The sequence below is a fragment of the Akebia trifoliata genome, chromosome 14 (genome assembly GCF_017979445.1).
Source record: "Akebia trifoliata isolate Shusen 1 chromosome 14, ASM1797944v1, whole genome shotgun sequence".
NCBI classification, from domain to species: Eukaryota; Viridiplantae; Streptophyta; class Magnoliopsida; order Ranunculales; family Lardizabalaceae; genus Akebia; species Akebia trifoliata.
The window spans coordinates 16,581,488-16,599,483 of record NC_141388.1 but is presented as its reverse complement, the minus strand read 5'-3'; positions in this window follow the sequence as shown (position 1 = coordinate 16,599,483).

Below are 17,996 nucleotides of genomic sequence, written 5' to 3'. Positions count from 1 at the left end.
AAACTTAAAGAAAAGGTTGTTTTTCACAGTTAAAATTTAATTTGATATTTGGGTGTTTAGTGGTCGTTCATTTTCAAAAACTTGAATCAGCTCAAAACAAATTATTTTTTGAAATTTATTTGTGGATATGATTTTTTCCATGAAATCTAGATGGCTGTTGTGTTAGATTGTCGATTTGGTAATCCATTTGAGCTCAACAGCCCTAAGTAAGATTTGAAATCTCACCAAGTTAGTGAGGAGTGTTTCTCAACAAGCACCATCCATTAGAATTGTGCAGGAATAACTATGAAAGGCCGCAAAATCTAGACTATCAAATCCAGGGTTTAAATAAAATTAAATGTAAAAAACTTATCAAAAAAATGTATTTGTCTCCTATAAAAGCCTCAATCCATTCTCCATTGTAGCAATACTCTCTCATCTGTAGTTGATGATGAAGTATTTTTCTTTCCTTTTGATGCTTCTGCTTCTACTCACATTCCCGTTAGGGACTCTCTCTCTTCCTTCTGATTTAGACATACCCTTGATACTTTGATGAATATTTGAAATACCCTATGTTTTCAAATTATGATATGCATCCCTCAACCTAAGTCTTCTGAGGTAGAGGAACAAAGTGACCTAAATGCCCTTGTATTCAACCTCGGAAATAAACTCTTGATTTTTCTCCTCCAAAGCATGTTGTCATTAAAACCTCATATGTAAAGAATTCTAACCATCTTGTTCAATCTAACGGTTCTATATTCCTAATTACCACTTCACCTTGTGCCATCGAAAAATATGATCTGAAAAATTATATATATTTTTTCTTTAAAGTTTCAACACATTCCATGAAGCTAAAAACGATAATAATTATTATTTATTTTAAATTTATTCTTGAATTTTTAATCCATCTGGCCACAGGGAGATTTGTAATCTTACCAAGTTAATTAAGCTAGTCTGAATCTACATTATTAACCTATTTCTATTGTTTTATGTGTGTATGCCACGTGGACAACACAGATGCGAGATGTGATGTTGTTTATTAAGGTATGATCCTCTTCAAGATTGTTGCATGAACAAGACCATCGAATTTATTAAGCCAACATGCGAGCAAACATTATGCTCGTACCTATGCATACGAAAGTATGATTATGACCTAGTTGGTTTTACATGTTTGAAAGCATCTGCAAGTCTCTACGAGTACACCTTTTATTGTTGACGTCAGCTAGGATGATGTGGCAATGTTCATCCTTGTCAGCGCATCTTCTTGATGAGCAAAAAATAATATCCATGTAGATAAAAAAAATAATTAGTGTATTTTGCAAGTTGAAATAAAAATTAATAAAGCTGACGTGGCAATTTATTTTCTAATAAATTTGTTGTGTAATTATTTGTGTAGTGCTTCTAATTGAGTGTGATTTTGGAGACCCCACATTCCTATTGATGACATTCCCAATTTTAAAAAAAGAATAATGATTTTATGACGCCCCCTCCGACATATATCCACCTACGCTCCCATCACATAATCGTAGATCATTTGCCTTAGTAGTGTAAGACGTATCGATACTATCATATGTTAAATGAGTGCGAATATTTCTTATCATTTTCTTCCCCCCGATCAGATTAGGACACTTCACACAAGGGCAATAATACCAATCATCATCCCCTAATTTATATGTATTGGCCTTTATGAAATCAAAATATGAATTGATTCCTTCTAACTATTCAACAGAATGTCTTGGTGCAGTCATCCACATCTTACTTGGGGATACAGGCTTCGAAGACATCTTCTAAATATTCAATAACGATGTGTTTGTACCTACAAGTTTATTTTTCCTCTTTTACTCTCTCAACCTCAAAGAAGATGACTACGGCATGGGCAAACTCCAGTGCGAATGTGTGTATATATATATAAAGAGAGAGAGAGAGAGAGAGTGCAATACTCCTACAACCTTTCAACATATATGTTGAGCATTTTCTCCAATATGGTAAAAAAATTTCTTGAAGTCTTTATGGATGAATTCAGCCTTCGGATCTAGCTTTAACAATTGTCTGTATCACTTAAAATTAGTCTTAACTAGATGTCGTAGGAAAAATCTTGTGTTGAACTGAGAGAAGTGCCATTTCATGATCACTTCCAGGATTGTGTTAAAACACATCATATCCCATAAACGAATTGAGGTAGATAAGGTAAAGATTGACCTTATCACTAATATACCTCCCCCTAAAACTGTAAAGGAAGTTCGTTCTTTCTTAGGGCACGCAGGTATTTATAAGTGCTTCATTAAGGATTTTAGAAAGATTTCCAAACTCTTGTGTGACTTACTATCTAAAGACACCAACTTTGAATTCTCCACAAGCTGTTTAACGCATTTGATAAACTCAGAATTGAGTTGACGTTAACACCTATCATCCAATCACCCAATTGGGATCTATATTTGAGGTGATGTGTAATGCTTCAGACTACGCAATAGGTACTATATTTAGGGCAATAAGTTGACCAACTCCCCCATGTCATTTAATATGCAAGTAAAACGCTAAATGATGCCCAACTTAACTACTCCACAATCGAGAAAGAACTAATAGTTATAGTTCTTGCTCTAGATTAATTCTACTTCTACTTAATAAGATACAAGATAGTAATCTTCATTGACCATGCAACGTTGCAACACCTTCTTTTCAAGAAGGATGCCAAAGCAAGGTTAATCTGATGGATTATCTTACTACAAGAATTTTATCTCGAAATTCGGATAAGAAAGGATGCGAGAATGTGTTGTCGACCACTTATCCAAGTTGATAGTTGAAAAAAGTTTTGACTCCCTCCCCATATTTGAGAAATTTTTAGATAAACAACCAATGGCTATCTTTAATCTGGATACATCATGGTACATTGACATTGTCAACTACCTAGTAATATGGCAATTACCCACCTCGTGGAAAAAACAAGAGATGATGAGATTCCTCGCCCAAGCTAAATGATTTTTTTGGGACGATCCTTACTTGTTTAAGTACTGCCCAGATCAAATAATTCATCGGTGTATTTCTAACCATGATCAGAAAAATATTCTCAAGTTCTGCCATAACTACGTTTGTGGTGATCACTTTAAAGGCAAGAAAACAACCACAAAAATGTTGTAATGCGATTTCTACTAGCCAACGTTTTTTCAAGACGCCCACATCTTCGTTAAATCATGTGATCGATGCCAACATTTAGGTAAGATTAGTCGAAGGAATGAAATGCCCTAACAACCCATTCTAATCATCGAAATCTTCGATGTTTGGACATTGACTTCATGGGATCTTTCTCCATTTTGAATGGATTCCAATATATCCTAGTCGTAGTCGATTATGTGTCTAAATGAGTAGAAGCAACAACGTGCCAGACCAACGACCAAAAATTCATTGTGAACTTTCTTAAGAACACCATATTTGCTCGCTTTGATACTCCTAGGGCCATTTTTAATGATGGAGGTAAGCATTTTTGCAATCACGTCTTTGAAAGCCTCATGCGTAAATACGCCATTACTTACAAGGCCGCAACTCCATATCAACCTCAAACGAGTGGACAAGTCGAAATATCCAATCATGAAGTAAAAAATCATTCTCGAAAAAATAATAAATCCTCCGTGAAATGATTGGTTTTTGCGAATAACTGATGCCCTATGAGCCTATCGTACGATTTTCAAAACTCCGATGGGTATGTCTCTCTATTGTCTCATCTTTGGGAATGCCTGTCACCTCCCGATTGAACTCAAACAATGCGTATATTGGGCTATAAAACACCTCAATTTTGATCTTGCCAAGGCATTAGAGCACAGAAAACTTCAACTTTCTTAGTTGGAAGAATTGCACAGCAATGCATATGATAGTGTTAAATTGTACAAAGATCGTAATTTTTTAGAAGACGAAGTTGTAATCAAAGAACCTTTGCCAATTTTGAAATTCAAGAAGCAATAAAAGATTCACCTTTCTTTTATCTCTCTTCTCTCTTTTACATCATGTTTATTTTATTTTATTCTATTGTTCTTGCAATGATTATTGGTTAATTTCTTCGTTAAATCGATTGAGGAAGTCAGGGCAAGATTTTATCAATATTTTTATTGTTCTCATAATAATTGCTTAATCATTTTATTGTGATAATTTTTAAGAGGATATTTTCGGACTTAATATTGATTATTTCTCAAAGTTTTGATGGTTCATTCTTTGATAAGTTCAATATTAATCATGCTTCACAGAGAACAATTAATACTTATCCCAAGATCTTGGCTTAATTTATTAATCACATACTTTCAATCTCTTTTCTATTATAACTATTTGATTTTTCAATCCATAAACATTAGCTTTGTTTAGTGGATCGAGATAAATAGAGGACCAAAAATCATTGATAAAACTTGTGAAGGTGGATCCGACTGTTTTACACTTCTCCATCATATTTTAAAATTTTTTCTTTTAGTATTTTATTTTAAATAATTTCTCTCGAAATCTATTTTTAATAGTTTACATAAATTGAATTGGATTTAAAAGTAAAAATATTTTAGGATTAACGTTATCTTTGTGGATCAATCCTTACTTGCCAAGGTATTTTGTTCTTTTATTTAAATCATGATCTACAGCTTGAACAAGATGTACTTAGGGGCAATGTATCACCAATAATTGATACATGTCCCACAAATTCTTCCAACTTAGGGGCATTGTACATGTATATATTATATACATGTTTTAAAATATTTTCCCACCTCAAGTTCATATCTTTTAGCCAAATTCACTTAACTAGGATTATAAATGAATCTTGATCTATGCAAAAGCATAAATGCCATGGATCTTGAGCTATGCACCTAGGTATATTAATTTGGGCTCTGAACTTAGGTTTATTTTTATATGCAATGAAACTTTTTAGTTCATTTTTTCAAACCATACATCCATTTTGGAAAAAAAAAATGTACAAACCCATTTAATATTTTAATAAAACCTTTTATGCAATTTAAATAAAAATCAACATTAATAGATTTTTTTTGTGCTATTAAAAAAGTTGAGGTCTAGAAATTTTAGTTGTTCAATGATTGACAGTTGAGAAAGGTAACACAATGAGTTTAGTCTCAAATTGGACCAAAAGTAGATTTAAGGGATTTATTGGTAGACAAAATAACAACCAAGGTTGGACATAGAAATATTTCCTATTTATACAATGTTGTTCAACATCGATCTCCTTTTCAAGCTTACTATCATATATTCTAATTGCATGATTTTCATTTTTGGTTAAATTTGTCTTTCAATTTGAAACTTACGGTTGTAATGAGAACCAACATTCAGGGTTCTAAGACTAACTTAAAGGTTACTACCATTTTGGAAAAATTAAATATTATTCGCATGATTATGTTTTGATTAATAGATTTTAACTTCCTCCCACCTTCAAATTCTAGATAATTTCTTGACTTACAATAAAATCGTTATTAATTAAATTTGGCATTGGCTGGGAACGATGAGGATGGTGGTGAAGATGGTTGGAGTGATTCTTGAAGATTATTTCAAAATCAAATTTTTCTATACAGTCATTATACAGGTGAATGAACCCATGTATTATTCTTTCTATCTTTTCTCTTTTTTACTCTCTTTCTTTCAAGTTTTAAGGTGATCAAGATGGCTAAGCATATCAACAACTCAAAGGTCCAATCTGTTTGGTTTTGCTCTATTCTAAATCTATGTCTAATATTGTATGCTTTCGATTGAATATATGTATTTAATAGTTAGGATTCTACTTTACCCACAAAAATCAGTGTGGGATCAAATGTTAAAAATGCATGATGGTTGAGACTCAGCTTGTGAGCACTGTGTCCATTTTTATAACATTGACCTATTTTATTTTCTTGTTGTGGTAGTATAGACACAAAAGCCTAATATCAAATGCTTTCACTAATCTTGTAAACTAGTATGAAATTGCTTATTGAAGAAAAATTATGCAAGGTTGAAATATTGCTTGGATTTGCACTTGTAAGATAGTATTAGTTGTTGTAAAATAGTCATCCCTCTTGAAATGAATTTATTCTGATTTTAGTGCACTATTTTATGACAATAATTCATTTATAATCTATTTCAGTTGTTGATTTTGGACCATAACTAATGTATAATGATAGAATTACAATGTAAGGGTTTATCATAGCATGAATGTTCATAATAAAAGTATATGTGCTCATCCTTCTAGTCATCTGCTTATGCACTGAACGATGTTAAAAGCACAGAATAGGGATATTTACCCTTTATTTATAATGATTATGTAATATTAATTTGATTAATTGGGACTAATTGATTTAATTTTTATTTTGTATGTGTGAAAGGCCTAAAATAGGACAAAGAGGCTAAATATGGACTTTTAATGAAGAAAAATTGCAAAAAGAGGAAAGATGAATTAAAGGACAAGTAAGGACTCAAGAAAAATTTATAAAATGAAAATCTATCAATTTTCCTCCTACTTTTTCTTTCTATCTCTCTTCTACCTACCAATTTCTCTTTCATTCTATATAATTTTCCTTCTATTTTCTATTTTATCTTTCTCCTAATTTTCTACTTATTTTCTATAGAACTCTTTCAATATTCTTATTCTTCCTCCTCCATTATTATTCTTCATATCTAGTTTTTTCTTATTTTTGTAGGTATTTATTCAACAATTTTGATGAATTTTTCTCTAAAATTATTGTTAAAATCTTAGTTAGGACTAAGAGTGAAGCTCGACGTTCTACAATTTTATTTTGTTCAACAAAGATATATAATTTTCATAATTATGTATTAGTTTAAAGGTGAATTTTTTTTTTGTCAAATTTCATATCTATGAGTTATTTTTGAATTTTATTTATAATCATCACATTAATGCTCAGAAATTATCTTTCATTTAGTGTTAATAAAAATTTCATTGATTTCGTGGAGAATCCTTGTGATACATGAATGAGTTATACAGACAACTTTTGATTATTCAAAATACTTTTAGCAAACAAATTTATAATTTTAATTGAATATATTTTTCGGATAGATTGAACTTATATTTAAATCTAACCGAGATATAATTGAACGAATAAAGTTGTGGATTACTAAGGGGATCCCCACTGCCTTAATACTTTTTATTTCTTTCAAATCTATTAATTTTTTTTCCATATGAAATTGTGAAAAAATGGCCAGTTTTCATAATTTAAGCCAAATCTCTTTAAATTTACTTGTTTTTCGTTCACTTGTGACATCAATCCCTTTGGATTGATCTTGGACCCTAAGTACATACCCTATACTAGGGATTTTTAATGTACAATATTTTAATTATAACAAACACCCCTTGTCAAAATGCATTGATGATTTATTGAATCATGCATTCAAGTACTTATTTCTCCCTCTACTAAAGCACAAAATTGATAGATAAACTCTTGGTTCGGTGTTCAAGATGTCCATTTCTCTCTTTTAAGGGGAGATTATTATGACAATCTACATTAAGCTTACTTCCTTGGTTAAAACAAACTACTTGATTGTGCTTACCACTAGTGCATTCAAGAACTACGTGCTTCCCCTTACGTTCTCTAAAGAAGATAAATGTGATATGCACCAACCATCTGAGCCGTCGGATCAGTATGGATCTATGTTGCTTAGTTCATTAGTCCAAATTTAGGTTTGTGGTTCGTGATTCATCACTGTAGGACAAACTCGATTCATAGGATTGGTTAAAAAGACATCTTTATACTATCCGAAATCATGTAATTTATGGCATCTTAAATTGGTTAATATGTCAGAAGTTCTGTTTCTATATTCACCTGGGTCAAAATTACCAAGAGATCTAAATGTGATATATGTCAGTTTCTATTGATAACAATGTGAGATATGAGAGAGAATACAACTAAATTGGAGATACAAACTTTAAGTATAAGAAAATAAATACATACTTTAACAAACATATATAACTTTAATTAACAGAAAATTATAAAAAGACATAAAATATTTTAAATATTACGAGATAAAATTTTATTCTGAATAATTGACTGGCTTTTGGAGGGATTTGTCTAGAAATGATTTAAAGATAACTATCAGAAATGGTTAGAAATGACGATCGGAAATGGTCGAAGATGGTGATCAGAAATGGTGGTTGGAGATATTGGGTGTTCATCAAATGACGGTCTTCCTTCTTTTATAGACTTGGACTTGAAATTTTTATTTTGGAGTCCGAACAGTTTTAGATATGTGTTCGATTTGAGAAGGGTTCAAAGACTCTAGATCCTTTTGGATAAGATCAACCGGGACTATTTGGGGTAACTTGAACTATTCATGAATAATATGTTGTCTGGGAATATTACTATTTATAATTATTATAATGCTGAAAGCGACCTCGATCCGCGGGGTGCACGGATCCACTTTTGACCCTTGAGGTTTGGGAGTCGCCACCTAGTTATTACGGTCTAGGAACCGTACTGACTCTAAACAGATAAAGAAACTAATCTACTGAAGAGAAAATGGGTCCGGGGATCACGTTACGGGGTTGGAAGGTGTTAGGCACCAACCCCGCCCGGCTAATGCCGGTCTCTACTTATCCCAAATAAGACTACATTGCCAACAAATAACATAGATAAAAGAAAAAAAAATAATAAAAGAAAGTTTACCTTTGATACGCAAAAATCTTGTTCCCTCAGATCCGACAAAAACTGCTCATTGTACTGCACTCCTTGCTTCGTTCTGTCTCCGGATCTGATTTCTGATCTCCGAGGCAAGGTATCTCTTTTTTTTGGATTTGGATTCTTTGAATTTGTTATGGATTTTGTGGTGTTTTTGAAGGGTTTTTAGGCATTTTTTAGGCTAAAATCGAAGTATCGGTGTTAGGTAAGGAGTTGGGGCTTCAAAACTAGGGTTTATGAGAGGCTAGAGGGACTTTTTGACCTACTTCTCTTGGGATTTATGATTTAATACGAAAATAGGGTGTGAGGACCTCTATTTATAGATTTTTGTAAGGGTTGATTTAGATAGCATTAGTGTTTGATTATAACTCTTTTAATTAGAGTTATGTTTTAGTTAGAATTATTTTAAGTAGAATTGTGTTTTAATTAGAATTATTTTAGGTAGAATTGTTTTTAGTTAGAATTCTATTAGATAGAGTTATTATTTAATTAGAATTCTATTATGATTTTGACTTTTGGTCTTATTTGATTGACTTTTAATATTTTGACTTTAGTCTTAATTGATTGACTTTTAATATCTTTGACTTCAGTCTTGCTTAATTGACTTTAATTTTGACTTTAGTCCCACTAGATTGACTTTAAGATTTTGACTTTAGTCTTGCTTGGTTGACTTTGATTTTTTGGAGAACCCCTCTCTATTATATATTTAATTCTTTGGACCCCCAAATGGAGGGGTCCTTAAAGAAATATCTCACGAACCCTCAACAATTTTACTTAAAAGTTCGATTGATCGATTTTTTTTAGTTCAAAATTTTAAATTAATTTCATTAATGTTTCACTTTAATTATTTAATGTTTTATTTATTAATTTCGAAATTTTTAATTATGAAAATTGTGAAATTATCGTTTTACCCTCGGAGAGGACTTTTCACGTTTTAAGTCGATTTTTAATGTTCTAGGATGTTTTAGAATCGATTTTTTGTAAGGAATTCAATGAAAATATTAGTTTGTATCATTTATGAAATTTTTCGTGTGAAATGGTCATGAACTTTATGAGGGGTATTTTCGTAATTTTGTCAAATTTTGTGAAAATTGGTGAAATAATTTATTTGATTTCGATTTGTTGTTTTATATGTTCGAAAGGATTTTCCTAATCGTAACGTAGGCTCTAGGGATATTTTAAGGTTAGGGGTATTTTGGTAATTTGATCATTTTTAGTGATTTTTATCGTTAAGCTTCTTTTTGGGTCTGCAAGATGATGATTTCTATGTTTTTGGAGTCGTATTTTCTTAGCGTAGCGTGGTTTCTAAGGTTTTGTCAGTTTGAGATACCTCATCCGGATTTTTGAAACATTTCTGGTAACAAAATAAAGCAATGGAATAAACATCCATCATTGGGAATCATTACGATCGGGTTGACGAGTTGATTAATCAGGCGAGTACAAAAATGAGGTGTCTACAGATGCCCCTCTTTGGCAGAGGGTTGAAACAAACTAGATAGCAAATCTATTTTGGTAGATAGTGTGATATCCGAATGTCAAAGCTAGTAACAATTCATTTTGCAGCCTGATTTAGCAATTCGTCGGGGCATTCAAATCCTTGAGTGTAAAACTCTCCTTGAACAAAAATGTTGTCAGGTCCTCGAGCGTGAGCTCTCACTGACAGTGTCAGATCCTTGAATTTTATAAAATTCTCCTTGACTAATGAAAAAGTGCACGTGTGTGCAATGGTGTGATGCTTACTGAATAAAAATGTGTCAGGTCCTAGAGATCTTCTCTCACTGACAATAATGATTCAAAATTGAAATGTGTTTATGCAACGAAAGCAATCATAGCAAGGTCGAATAATGAGGTAATTAGAGTCATAACAATATAGGAACTTCGTCAAATCCTATTTGAAATTCTTTTTTAGAGTTCGAAAAAATATGAGTTTCATTTATCGAGCTCGAACCTATTGTAGCCACGCTTCTCGGGCTAAAGAACTTAAACAATCCTGTTAATTCAACATGATTCAAACAAAGCTAGAGTCTCATTTCTCGGACTCTGGTTGAGGTTTACAGGAACTTAAACAATCCTATTAAAATTGAAGTCTCATTTCTCGGACTCGAACTTAAGTTTATAGGCACTTCAAAAAGCCTATTCATTCTATGATTCAAAAAGTTGGAGTCTCGTTTCTCGGACTCGAACTTAGGTTTATAGGCACTTCAAAAAGCCTATTCATTCTATGATTCAAAAAGTTAGAGTCTCGTTTCCCGGACTCGAACTTAGGTTTGTAGGCACTTCAAAAAGCCTATTCATTATATAATTTAAAAAGTTGGAGTCTCGTTTCTCGGACTCGCACTTAGGTTTGTAGGCACTTCAAAAAGCCTACTCATTCTATGATTCAAAAAGTTGGAGTCTCATTTCTCGGACTCGAACTTAAGTTGGTAGGCACTTCAAAATGCCTATTCATTCTATGATTCAAAAAGTTGGAGTCTCATTTCTCGGACTCGAACTTAAGTTTATAGGCACTTCAAAAAGCCTATTCATTATATGATTCAAAAAGTTGGAGTCTCGTTTCTCGGACTCGCACTTAGGTTTATAGGCACTTCAAAAAGCCCATTCATCTATGATTCAAAAAGTTGGAGTCTCGTTTCTCGGACTCAAACTTAGGTTTGTAGGTACTTCAAAAAACCTATTCATTCTATGATTCAAAAAGTTGGAGCTCGTTTCTCGGACTCGAACTTATTAAGTCAGTTTCTCGGGCTTAGATTTATAGGAACTTAAACAATCCTATTAATTCATTCTATGATTCAAAATCGAGCTCAAAGTTTGAAAGATCAGGCCTTTGTTGGCTTATCATGCATCTGGATTCATAATTATAATTGGGCTTCGTCGGACTTTTAAGCTTTTGTATGATTTTCTTTTTATCATGTGATTAAGAACAAAAACTTTGGAATTAAATGACCTTAAAAAATGCCCCTAGTTTCAAGGTTGGCTTTAACTGGGACTTGACTACGAAACTGAAGGAATGGATTACGCTTGAAAAATATGGACTCTGATGTATGACAGATAGAAGAACTGACATTCTCTTAAATTTAAGACTCTTAAGATTATCATATGTGCAATAAAGAGTTGATCATTATTTTTGAGAAATGCTTGAGCTGGACTTAAAAAATCTTGATAAATATTAGAATAGAAGTCTTTCTCTACAAAGTGGTTGATGGTTCTACATCTTCCATTAGCGAACACTTAAACAAGTAAACATACTCTTGAAGATCCTACAATGTTCAAGATGACTTTTGATTTTTTTGACTTCAACATTGTCTTCGTCGGATGTGAGCTCTTGACTGAAAAATGAATATTGTGGCTTGAATGGTTCTGCATTTTCTGGCTTCTGCACAAAAGCTTCCTTCTGAATTTTTCTTCTTGTTGAGACATTTCCTCCCATTTGATGATGCCCTAATTTTTGCCTAGATCACCTCTTCAGATTTTCAATCTAGCGGGCTTTGTTTTTCTTTTTCTGATGATGCCTTGATTTTTGCCTAGGTCGTCTTTTCAGGTTTTCAACCTAGTAGGCTTTCTTTTTTTATGGTTATGCCCTAAATTTTGCCTAAGTCGCCTTTTCGGATTTTCGACTTAGCGGGCTTCTCTTTTTTTCTTGATGATCTTGAATAACCAACTCGACAACTTCTTGGTTCCTTGCACCTTAACCGAATCAATTAGCATTTAGGAGGACTTAATAGGTGGGCTTAGGGTATGGTTTAGAAAGAAAAGATATAAGGCTCAACTTCCCAAAATGCCCCTAGTTTGATATTCTCTCTTTTCTGTCAATTATTTTAATTTTTTCTAAATACCTCTAGTTTGGTGTTCTTTTCTTTTTATCAATTCTTTTGATTCTTTTTTCTAATGCCCTTAGTTTGACATTCTTTTCTTTTGAACCTTTCAATAGGGGATTTTCTTTTTAGATGACATTTTTCTTAAGAAAATACACTTATTCTTTGCGTGACCGGGCCTGAAGTAACTTCTCAGGTTGCCTACGTACCCCAAATATTTCTTTTTTTTTTTGGATCAAGTCAAAACGTAGTTCATACTAAGATTCCCTCCCAAGGTTGGTCGGCGTGGTTTAGAAAGAAAAGGTTATTGATTTTTTTTTAAAAGGTTGTGAGGGGCTAAAGAAGGTTATATATATATATTTTTTTGATAAAATAGGAAAATGATTCGACCAAAGGAGGCCTCCTTTGATGAATGCTGCTCGACTTGGTCAAAGTTTCAAGAATTTGATATCTGGATTGCTCTGTCGAGTAAGGTATTCTTTTAAGAATGAATATTCTTCAGTCTTCTTTTGTGAAATCGAATATAATTGAGTTTTCTGACTATTCAACTCTTCTAAAACTTCGAGAAAATCTTTTATTCTCTTATGAATGAAACTCTCCTCTTTTGAGTGAGAAACATGGTAGATTCACTTGTAAGTCTTAGCGTCTTTGTCAATGCTTTCAACTATATCATTTTTTACCGATAATCTTTGACTTTGAAATCACTCTTAACTTGATCTATGTTTTTGTGTAATTCATCCATATATCCTTATGAGATCATGCAAGAAATATTGTTGAATTTCTCAAGTAAGTTTATTATTCTCTCATGTTCTCTTGAGGATAATGTATCACCAATTTGCACTTCTTAAGTGTTGATGAGACTATCGTTGTTCTTCTCACCGGAGTTGATAATAATCTTACGTTTACCTTACTTGTGGAGCAAGTAGGGGATTGAACCCAAGAGAAAGGAGGAATAGAGTTAAGCTAAGAAGATAAAATTCAAATTAACTAAAAGGAATTAAAACTGTTTTTCTTTGTATTTTTGAACTTATAAGAAAATGTAAAATTACTAGAAAAGAGACTAAAGTAAATGAAATTAAAAGCAAGTAAACTTATGAAATTAAAACACCATTAGAGGTGGATCTACCTAGAACATGTTGATGAGCAATTCTTAGTTTTAAGCCTTTTTATAACTCAATCGTAAGGGCTTGGTGTTAGCTCCTTAGATCGGAAAGTTTTGCAAATGAAATGAAATAAGGGAACATAAACAAAGTAGAATTCTTTGAAAACTTCCTACTACCAATTATCTAGTTTAAGCATACTTTATCTTGATCTAATCTAAGCATAAAGTATCTATATTAAGAACAATAGGTGCAAGAAACTTAAAGAGAATTCATAAGCATTTTAAATAAAAGAAAGACATGAAATTAAAAATAACATAAGAACTTGCTCTAGGCTTTTCCACTCTCCAATGGAGGGGAACTTAGCCTAATGTCATTGCAAGAGAGGGAAGATAAGAGATGAAAGAACTTTTCTTCATTTCATAGAGAAAATTACAACTTCTTCTTCTTCTACTTCTTACAAGACTAATTAGCCAAAAGGAAATAACTAGAAAATGAAAATACAAAAAATAAGATAATAGGCAAAGAGCCTTAGATTAAAGGAGTCTTAGATAAGAGAACCAAGATGGGACCCTTTCTCTAGAAATGAATGCTCTATTTATATAGAAAAATGTGTGTAGAAGAGTCTAAAAGTAGCCTCCACTTTTCTTTGCACAAAAAGACAAAAGAGGAGAATATGAGTTAAGGATTAGGGCATTCCAAAGTGTTAGGGCATTCCAAAGTTGGCCCAAATGCTTTTGCCTTGAGATTTTGATTCCAAATTGTTGATTTTCTGCACAAGAAACACACGTAATTAGATTTATCTAGTAAATGAATTTATTTATATATAATTAAGCCTAATTAACATGCAACGTGGTGGTTTGAGGCTTATCATGATTATTTTCTTAATATAGAGAAATAGGTACAAAAATCAAGATAAATATCCGGAAAATGTGCGTAAAATTGAGTGTTTGGAGACACTCATCAAGTGTACTCTTTAATTCCAATATTTATTAAGTTTGATTAGTGAGCTCTAAGTCAATCCTCATGTTAGATATTATGCTCAAATCATTATTACACGTATGATAATCAGAAGCTTCTATATTTTATTGGAATTGAAAAACATTGATTGACAAACTCAACTACTGGATTTAAAGACTGATAAAAACTGGATTGAAACCCAAAGAAAACTCAGGGACAATTATCTACAAAGAGAGAAGGTCCTTCTGGGTGGATGGACTACTTGAACTTAACATTGGTACTTTGACTAGACGACTCTTTTGACGGACCCAAAATGACACAGATGAGGGTTTAAAACATTTGGGACCAATTATCATCCGATTGGAAGTAAACCAAGGTTAACCATTGACTCTAAAGGTTTGACTCTTAACCACATGATTAAAGTTTCGATATAGAATCACCCAAGTTCGTTGGGAAATATCGAATCCAAATGCACTATAAGTCTATGGTGACCAAGAAAGTGAGAAAGGTTAGACACGGGTCTACCCCTGATTGGGATTGAACATTTGATCAAACAAATTAATTTGATCCTAAGATGAAATCTTTCTATACAAAGTAGTCTGGATCTTTAAAAGTGAAACAAATTAGTTCAACTGATTTGGTATTGATCAGTTTGATCTATTTGTCAATTGGGCCAACTGGTTTAAGTGGTTTAAATTAATCGGTACATTTCACCGATTAGGTTGGATCGATATTGCGGGTTTTGTTTGATTATTGTGGATCGGTCCGCCCACTTACCTGTTGGTTAGATTGAATAAAGCAACCCGGGAACACCCATAGTCAGTTCGGGTCGTGACCTATAGGAAAGCTTCTAGACTCTAGGTTTACTATGTACAATGCAATTTATCTGGCCACCCTTGCCCAAATACACCTATATACCTCTCGATACGTGGTGACTTGGTTTGATATACCGTATAGGTGATAATCTAAAACCTCAACTCACTTCTCTGAAGTCAAAAACAGCCAGTTTGATCTCCAGTTGAGAGGTGGCGCACAATGCTGAGCAAAGGCCCACTTAAATACCTCTCGTCTAGAATAGACGTAGTCTATCCCCCTCGTACAGTAGGGTACAGCGGGGTAAGATCTCGTTTAGGCACTGGTTTTGACCAAGAAGTGCAATTGATATACTTAGATTATCTTTTACATACCTATGGGTACGAGTCAAGAGTTGTAGTTTTCATAAATGGTTTGGCATCTCACGAGGGGACTGACCACGTACTAGTACTACGTTGGCAATCGGGACATGTGACTGTGTGACTCACAATAGGTAAAAGGCTCAAGTTACTCCAGCCTGGGTGCATCAATACATCTCTCAGAATCACCTGATCAGACGGTATTGATGCCCCAGTTTGATATACCCTAAGGTACGTGACTGGAGTTGTGGTTTTCATGAATGACGCCGCATCTCCGAAGAGATCGGGCTACGCACTAGTGCCACGTTGGCTATATAGAACGTGTAAGTGTGCAAAATAGTAAACGTGCATGTGGTGTGTGCAAAACAGGGTGGGGTGTGCCCGGGGCCTTTTCTCGAATAAATGGGTCCATGAGCCGGATCAAACCAATCAAACCATTAACATATAGATATTGAATAAATATTGATCAAAAATACAGAAATATTCAAAATACCCAATTCGACATTAAAGCATGTATATATCAATTAAGATCATGGCATTTCAGATAATAACATAGAATAATTGATCAGATTCAATATTGAAACATGTACAAAAAATTATTTTATTTTATTTTATTTTTCTTGGAATTTTAGGAATTTTTTTTGCATTTTTGAATTTAGGACTCAACAAATTTCTCAATGAGAACTTGAATTATCTCAACGAACACCTTAAGATTTAAAAATTACTAAGGGTCATTAGGGCACGTGGCTCCTCATTGATAATTTAATTCCATGGCCTTTACAATTTTGATTGGAAAATATTGGATCCAAAAAGAGAAAAAATCAATTTTAAAAATGAGAAATTTAAGTCCAATGTTTTGAAAATGGTGATTATGAAATCTCAACTTAAAGTTTAAGATGACATTAAAATTTTTTTTTTTTTTAATTGAAAATTTCTTTTAAAAGTTCATGAAATTTTGTTCGCCACAAACACATGGCATTAGATCACCCTTTTGGATGCCACGTGGCGAAGTTGATAACCCTTAGTAAGGAAGAGACCTTACTAAATTAGTAAGACTAGCCCCCTTTCTTTCCATATATTTAAAAAAAAAAAAACAAACACCAAAATCTGTTTTTCTAATAGAAATCCGAAACCGCGAGTTTGAAATCGTTGGTCCAAATTGGAATAAAATCAATTTTTGGTGAGAACAATGTGATTCGGTGATCGAGTTTTAGGATCAAGAGTTTTCTCCCCTTTTTTTATTCAAACAATCATGGTTTAATTTATTAGGAATCAATCCCTTCAAATCAGAGCAAGAAATCCCAAATTTTCCCCACATTTGATACATTTATTTTTTGCAATTTCCCTTGGCTTCATCTATGAAAATTGATATTTCGATCAATCAAGAAATCAATGGAAAAAAATGCTATCTGAAATCCTTTCTTAGAAACGTCCTACGAGTCATCCGCACCAAATCAAGAACTTCGAATTGAGGACGAAAAGAGAATTAATACCTGGAATTGGATTGTATTGGTTAGATGTGTGGAAGAGATGAGTAATGTCCTAAAGAAGAATTCTGGTTCCCTTCTTGTTAATGGTGGAAGATGAAGAAATTGCAAGAAGTGGATTTGATTGCTTGGAAAAGAACGGTGGGAGATTCTCCTTGTGATTAGAACGGCCGATGAGCTCCATTGATAAAGAGAGAGAGAGAGGGAGAGAGACGTCTCTCTTGCTGTTTTTTCGTTTTTGAACAGATGGAGAAGAAGATACAAACAGCAAAATGTGTTTTCTGCTAATGGCACACCACGCGAATTTTTTTTTTTTTTTTTTGCGATTTTTTCTGATTTTTTTTTCTTGGAATCCTCTTCTGATCACGAACAACATTGAAAAAGGCAATTTTTTTTTAGTGCATCGCTCACCAATAATTTTTTTTATAACTTGCCGCCTATGCCTAGTAACGTGCCAAAAAAATCATCCAAATTTTTTTTTTTTTTTTTTTTAAATAATCATAACTCTCATCTCAATCACCATCATTCAATCCTCAATTTATGTCAATTTGAATCTTTCATTATTTAGGATCATTCCCAAAATGACCCTAGATTGAACCAAAAAGAAAATTGTATGCCAAATCCCAAATATCCAAAATTGTACCAAAGGGTACTAATAAAGGATAATACAAATAAAAAATAATTCAAATAAAAATGAATCAACACCCCTATTTTAGACCATTACCTTCTAGAAATCCGGCATGATTTTAAGATCATTCCGAATGACCTTTGATGATCCATCAAAAAAATGCCAAAACAAAATACTCAACATGCAAACCAGTACTCAATAATTGATCAAAAAAGAAAAAAAAAT